Source organism: Tupaia chinensis, unplaced genomic scaffold (assembly GCF_000334495.1).
Source record: "Tupaia chinensis unplaced genomic scaffold, TupChi_1.0 Scaffold000604_1, whole genome shotgun sequence".
Taxonomy (NCBI): Eukaryota; Metazoa; Chordata; class Mammalia; order Scandentia; family Tupaiidae; genus Tupaia; species Tupaia belangeri.
The window spans coordinates 2934087-2941860 of NW_006160122.1; the positions used below are offsets into that span (position 1 = coordinate 2934087).

Here is a 7774-nt window from a genome sequence, read left to right on the forward strand (position 1 = left end):
GGGGTGGAAGGGGGGAGTCATGGCCTGAGTTTCCTCGTTGGGGCTCGCTGCTAATTTTTTTACTTTCTTCTGTCCACCGTGACAGAAAGATTCTAAAAATGGCCTAAGGCTAGGGACCTGAGGATGAGTAGAGGCTTGGGGAAAAGTTAGCTGTGAGTTGGCTTTCTCCTAGATCGGTAAATAGCACTCTGTGACCTTGAACAAGTGACCGAATCGTTTTGGCCACAGACTCCTTGGTTTCCAAACCGAAGGATGTACAGACAGATAGATGCAGGATGGAGACATCAGTTCTCAATAACATAAAAATGATAAGGAAAATGTAGTTTTCATGAAGTTAAGAACTATCCTTAATTCTGAAGTTGCTTTTCTTTTAAAATAGCCTTTAGTTTTTAATGAAAGAATTGGTATTAGACGGTAGTTTAGATGATATCATTAATTAGCAAGATACAAAGTTCGGTTAGACTTTTTAAACTTGTTTTGGAACATTTACTGGTCTGTGAAATCTAAATTGGGGGAACCTCTGGATTGATAGTTTACTAAAATGATAGTTTACTAATATCTTTTGATTTTATACTTTGAGTCTCTGAAGAGGGACAAAATAGGCTGGTTTTCACTAAAATTGAAATTTCTGGTGGGTCGATCCAGAGGGGAGACCTTAGCAGACATGGAGAAGGGGAGTAACAGGGCCGGGGCTTTCATCCCGCCTCCTGACAGTTAGGCCAGTGTGCCGAGTGTTTAAGTGCTTTTTAAGAAACAAAACTGCTACCCTAATGACGTCTGGGCCTCCCGGGGAGCGAGGAGCAGCAGCAGGGGCAGTTTTAGTTAGTTACCGCCCTGTAGTCTACACGCTCTTTCCTATGTCATTCAGATTTTTTCCCCTGGAACCTGGAGAAAGGGATCATCTGCATTTGAAAGTGCTTCAAGATAAAGTTAGAGCCAAAGGGCTCTTTTTCTGAAATCAACAGAAAATATGAGGAAGTACAGAATCTTTATTGAAAATTTCAGGGCAAAAACAGATCCCCAGCTCACCCTGTGTACCTGGTATACCCCCTGAAGGTACTTCAGGCTCATACTTTGCCTGGGGGGCGGGAAGGCTCCTGCCCTCAACCTAACAGCTGGAAATTGCTTACTCTTTCTGTGCCTCAGTTTCTTCCTTTGTTAAGAGGGGATTGGAAGAGTAACTCAGGAGTCTTTATGAGGAGTATATGGTATGGTATTAAAGCACTCAGCCTAGTGCCTCACACATAATTAGTTTCTAAGTGCTGGCTGGTAGTTGGGTTAGTAAAATAATGTGAAAAAGTAATAGCACGAGCACTCGGGATTAATCTTCATCTGTTCATCTGGGGTCCATGGATGGCTGAAGAGGGTAATTCCCCCTATTAGTGTCTTGGGCAAACCCTGTTAGCACCAGGACCTGTGGATCCATTCTGGGAAACGGTGGTGAGAGGTGCAGCAGTTGTTCTAACAGATGCAGGTGTTGCTCTAGGCAGTCTGCTTGAAGTTGAACATTTTGAAAAATTCTCCAGGGCGCCAGCCCATGGCCTCACTGGATCCTGCATGGCAAACCGTATGGTTCGAGTTCTGGACCCTGCAGCTTGAAAAACATGCCAGGCACACGTGCATGCATGCCCAGAATCCCAGAAGGAGAAATGGAGAAGGGGTTACGGTATGACTGTGCCACTTGGAGGGGTGCTTTCTTCTTCCCCTTTGTCTGGCAAGGCTATGCACCCTCTGGCAAGAATTTAAACAGACAAACAAACAAACTTCTTAGGTGATTTTTTTTTGTCGTTCGGATGGTTCACAGATTGATATTTGGAAACAACTGGCTTAATCCACATTCCTCATTTTCTACATAAAACTCAGACTGCAAGAGGGGAGATAAATCTTATAAAGAACCATAGCCAGGAAACCAGAAAACCCAAGTTATATACCCAGTTCTAACCCCATGCAACCTTGTCTTAAATGATTTAATCTCTTTGGACTTGAGGTCTTCATCTCTAAAATGATTTTCGAGGATTCCTAAAACTCCCTGTCTCTTCGTAGTACTGAAATTACTGAAATCGTTTCCGTAAATGCGATACTCTGTTTAGTACTTAGAAACTGTTACATTTTCCTTCCCTCTCTCTTCTTATATGCGTCTCCCTCTCTGTGCCTCTTTTCCTTTGTCCCTGTGCTTACCCCTGACTTATTTCTTTATCTTACTTCTGCCCTGTATTCTGATCATTCTTTTTTTTAAAAAAAATTATTTAACTTTATTTATTTATTGTTAATTTTTAATTTGACGAGAGAGAGAGAAAGGGAGAATGAGAAAGAAAGCCACCAGGTTCAGGACTTGAACCACGATTGGCCGTGTGGGAGTCCAGCATCTTAACCACCATGCCACCTGCTGACCCCCTGATAATTCTTTGTACTATTTTGGATTCCCATTAGTTCAAAGAATTATCATTAATAAAGGCTTCCCTAAGAAATAAGGAAATTTAAATTTTGCATCAAACTGGACTTGTCACTTCCTGTAACTCCAGGGTTCAGTCCTCATTGAGTCTGTACCAGCTCTCTGTGGGAGGTGCCTTATCATGGTCTCTGGTAGAGTTTGCACTTCTCGGGACCAGCAGATGGTGTAATAGTTACGTTGCTGGACTCCCAGGTAGTTGACTGTGGTTCGAGTCCCAGACCTAGCAGTTTAAAACTCATGCCGGGCATGTGTGTGCCCAAAATCCCAAGAGGAGAATTGAGGAGAAGGGATTGCAGTGTGGCCATCCCTCCGGTGGTGATGTCTTGCTTTCTGTTTCTCTGACTGGTGAGCACACATACCCTATACCAAAATCTTTCTTAAAAATAAAATGTTTGCACTGCTCTTTCCCCTGGAGTTTACTGCACTACTTCGTGTTGCCATAGTGGGGACAGCAGTGTGATGGCTTCAAGTCCACGGTTAGGAGTCTGACATAGATTTGACTCTCAGTTCTATTATTTACGGTGCAACTTTGGGAAAATATTAAGTCTTTCTGAGTATCGATTCGACAAACTATGAAACGAGGCTAAATAGTGCATATTTGATTTAAAAAGAAGTTGTGAGCAGTAAGTCAAAACTACACGAGAGACATCGTGCCTGACACATACAAACACAGTAAATAACAAGCTTGTTCTCCTCTTCCAATGTGGATTTGGAGCCTTCTGAAGACAAGGGTCATTTAGAATGGCACCACCATGGAACGGTGTTGGTTAAGCACATTTTAATTGCATCATCTCCAATCTAGTTGATTTCCTTTGAGCTTTCATGGAAAACATTAGGTGGTACAAAGTCTTCTGGAAACAGACGTGGCAAGAATTCAGGAGAGCTGTAACTGTAGATGGGCCATTTGAGGAGAATCCCGGCTCCCTGTTGAAAAGAAGTTGTTTTGAAGTTACTTCTTGGCTTGACTTTGAAAACACCATCTTTTAAAATTAATTAATTAACATTTGAGAGAGATTTTTGCTATAGGGCACATGCGCTCCAGAGAGATAGAGATAAAGAAGCGAGAAATCACTCCCGAGGGGCATGGCCATGCCACAATCCCTTCTCCTTTATTCTCCTCTTGCAATCTTGGGCACGCGTGCACAAGTACCCAGTATGAGTTTTAAGCCGCAGGATCCGGGACTCGAGCTGCAGTCAACTATGTGGTAGTCCATTGTTGTAATCATTTATGCCATCTGCTGGTCCCGAAAACACCATCTTTTTAAAAATTTATTAATTATTTAAATTTATTCATTCATTTTTTTCATTCATTTGTTTTAATTTGACCAGAGAGAGACATATGCAGAGAGAGAGAGAGAGAGAGAGAAAGTGAAAGCAGCAAAAGCAAGCTGCCAGGTCCATGCCACCTGCTGGTCCCTAAAAACACCATCTTGTTATGTCCTTGGAGATAAAACCTTGATGCAGAGTGGGCTCTGAGTGTATATTTGCTAAATGAATGAGTATTGTTGAATACCTGATGTTGTTTTGTTTTTGTTTTATGGTTTTGCTAGAGGGTGCTTGGGCTCACTAGAGAGAGAGAGAGTGAGAGAGAGAGAGAGAAAGTGAGAACTCCCGGGGGGGATAGCTACACCACAGTTCCTTCTTCTCCAGTCTCCTCTTAGGACTTTGGACGCGTATGCACATGTACTCACCTGATTTTTAAGCTGTCAGGTCTCAGACTCGAACCACATAGTCAACCATGTGGGATCTAGTGCCTTAACCTCCATGGTGCCTGGTGGCCCCCTGCTATTGTTTTAAATGTTAGATATTCAAGGAACTTAAAAACATGGATCATGATTACAACAAGCTCAGTTCATGTAGAGAAATAGGACTTATATACAAAGATATCTAATAGGTTTTATATGCCCAATGTTGAGGAAGTTGAACAATCTTTCAAGTGCCACATGCATGCAGAAGTGGCCGGCATGGCCTTTAAGGTCTAATGGGAGAAGGAGCACTTTGGCCAGACCTCAAAAGTTAGATAAGCCGAGAGGAGGGTAGATATTACAGTTCTGGGGAAAGGATAAACAGAGGCAGGGATGTGAAATGTATGTTTGAAAACAAGATGGAGGTCAGACGGTGTGGCCGAGCCGTGCAGGGGAGGTTTTAGAGATAAGCTGGAAGATTACAGAGATGGTGATTTCCTCGGTCAGAGACCAGATGTTATCTTTGTCTCCTGGATTACTCAAAACATTGGGAATAAAGACAATTTGAATTTCATAGAGTTGTAGAGGATTTTGTTTATGAAAACCAGAGAGTGAGACTTGGTCCTCTGGGAGACACCAGAGGATTTAAGACAGAGAGAGACAAGAGAGATAGAAAGTGAGAAATCACCCCCCCACCACCACCACCAGGGGGATGGCCATGTCGCAATCCCTTCTCCTCCATTCTCTTGGGATCTTGGGCACACATGCACACGCGCCTGGCATAAGTTAAAGCCACTGAGTCAAGGACTCGAACCGCGGTTGGCTACATGGGAGTCCAGCGACATAGCCATTACGCTAACTGCTGGTCCCACCAGGGGATTTTGAATAGAGAGGTAATTTGGACAAAGTGGTGACTTAGGAAGATTTGTTGAAACAGGCTCTCTGCTCCGCCCATCACAGCTTCACTGATCAACTATTAGTTTCAAGTCCATACCTGCCATTCTGTCTGCTCTTCGAACTCTGGACAGGTTTGCAGCCATTCGTAGGACCATCCTCGAATGCCTTATTATTTGTCTTTTATTTTACCCGGCCTGTCCTCACGAGATCTGCTTCCTAGTGTTCTCATTGTCCCCAGGTACCACTCCTCCCAGTTGCTATGGGTGGAAACCCTAGGATGATCTTGAACTCTCCCTGTCCTGACCCCACCACACCGAGCCAATAGTTAAGGGCTGTCAGTTCTGCCTCTGCGTTGTCACATGGACCTGCTCGCCCTCTTTTCATTAAAAAATCTCTGCCCTAGTTCAGACTTACGGATTTCTGTTTGTTTGTTTCTTTCTTTCTTTCTTTCTTTCTTTTTGAGATGTTTTTGCTATAGGGCGCGTGTGCTTGCCAGAAAGCGAGACAGAAAGCGAGAAATCACGCTCCTCTGGGAGGATGGCCACGTCTCAATCCCTTCTCCCCCATTCTCCTCTCGGGATTTTGGGGACACACCCACAGGCGCGTGAGTTGAAGCCACTGGGTCTAGGACTCGATCCACGGTCGACTACATGGGAGTCCAGCGACATAGCCATTACACCATCTGCTGGTCCCCAGACTCATGGATTTCTTCCTTGGACTGTCATAGTAGACCTCTAACTGGTTCTTCAACCTCTTAGATCTTTCTCTGTGTTGTGGCCAGGCCTTCAGTCCAGTGTGCAAATAAGCTTCTCAAAGCACACGCTGGTTCAGAAAACGTCAATAAAATAGCTTTGACTACTTAATCACAATCAAGTGCATCCTTTCGCTCTAGTTTTCCAGGTCTGTGATTTGACCTCAGCTGACCTGGCTAGCTCCGTGTGCTAGAAGCGTGCTGTGCGTAGTCAGTCCATTCTTGTAAGCACATCCTGCGATGGATACGTCTAAAATCACTGCTTGTGCCTTTTCTTATTTGGAATTCCTAAACGCCCTTTTCGGGCTGCCAAAAATCCTGCTTGTCTTTCAAGATTTTGCTTCAAACACCAATTGCTTTAAGGTCTTTTGGCTAAGATCAAGTCTAGTCCATTGAACATGCTTTCCATGAGCTCTTCTGCTCTGTCAGAGCTAATCTGTGTTCGGGCGTCAGCATCAGTGTCATTTTGTGCGGCTTGTATTTGGTGTGTTTGCTTGTTGTTCTTGTTAATTATTTACATGTTGGTCTCTACCACTAGATCATGAACTTCATGAGGTCTTGTAACGGGTCTGCTCCAGCTCTGTTTTCCTTCTCTGTCAGCTCCGGTAGGTCATTTTTAGATGTCCAGGTGTCGGTGCCTGCAGGCCCCTTGAGCCGTTGTGATTTTTCAGTGGCCCTCAGGGAAACAAACAAGTGCTTCCCTTATTTGCCTTTTTTTGGTGGTGGTGTGGGTCTGGGCACTTGCATGCATGAGAGAGAGGACAAAGCATCCCTCCTCACCCCTCGCTCAGTGGGGCCTGGTGTCTCTTTTGCCCTTTGAATGACTCATAGTACACAGGATTATATGGGTAGGCTGCGTTGGGTTAGAACACAGACCTTTGCACCTCAAGCGCAGGCTTTCATTTTCGCCCCGGACAGATCCTCACATTGCTCCAGCAGAGTGGGCAGATACGTAAACAGAGGTGGTCCCCGATAGTTGCCTACGCTGGTGTAAGGGATGGGAAAAACTTCTAGAGGAGGTGATAATTGAGTTGACTGATGAAGAGTGAGTAGTCACGGGGGGGAGTGACATTCCACACAGAGGGGACAGGACATGTAGAGGCATGGACGTGCAAGAGAACATGTTCCATCGGGGGAAATGTTTTTAGCCAAACTGGAAGTTTGCGTTTTTATAAAGGGTAGCGAGGGATGAGTGGCAGGTAGATGGCACATCGTAATGGACTTTAGATCCCAAGCTAAAAAGCGTGAATGTTTTTCTAAATGGAGGCATCAGGCTTTGGAATTGGGTAGAGTTGAGTTCAAATCTAACTTCATTACCTTGTAATCTTGGGCAAGTTGCTTAACCTCTCTAGACTTTTTCTTTCACAGTAAAGTAAGACCTATCTTGGGCCAGCCCTATGCCTGGTGGTTAGGGAAGCTGGATCTCATGTGGACGACTACAATTCAAATCCCAAGCCTGACAGCCTGAAAAACATGTAGGGGGTGTGTGTGTGTGTGTGGCTCAAAATCTGAATAAGATGGAAAAATGGAGAAGGGGGACCAGCAGTTGGCATAATGGCTATGTTGCTGAACTCCCATGTAGTTGACCGTGGTTCGAGCCTCAAACCCGGTGGCTTAAACTCACACCGGGCGCGTGTGCGTGCGTGCCCAAGATCCCGAGAAGAGAATGGAGGAGGAGGGATTGTGGTGTGGCCATCCCCCTGGGTGGTGATTTCTCCCTTTCTCTCTGTCTGTTTCTGCCTTTCTGGTGAGCGCATGTGCCCTAAAGCAAAAACCTCTCTAAAAAATTAAAATATTTTAAAAAAAAAAAGGAAAAATGGAGAAAGGACTGTGGTGTGATCATGCCCCAATGGGAGGGTGATTCCCCCACCCTCTGACTCTCTGGCAAGTGCATGTGCCGTCTGGCAATTTAAAAATGTTTATGGAAAAGTGAAATTAAACTATGAGGGTTTTTTTTTTTTTTTTTTTTAAATATAGAGGTTTTTGTTA

The 7774-nt window shown here is 44.4% G+C and overlaps 1 protein-coding gene across 7 annotated transcripts in view; it reads left to right on the plus strand.

The window, feature by feature from the left end:
• The window catches only part of MACF1 (microtubule actin crosslinking factor 1), a 278797-nt gene that overhangs the window by 814 nt on the left and 270209 nt on the right, over positions 1–7774 (plus strand). The window lies entirely within an intron of this gene.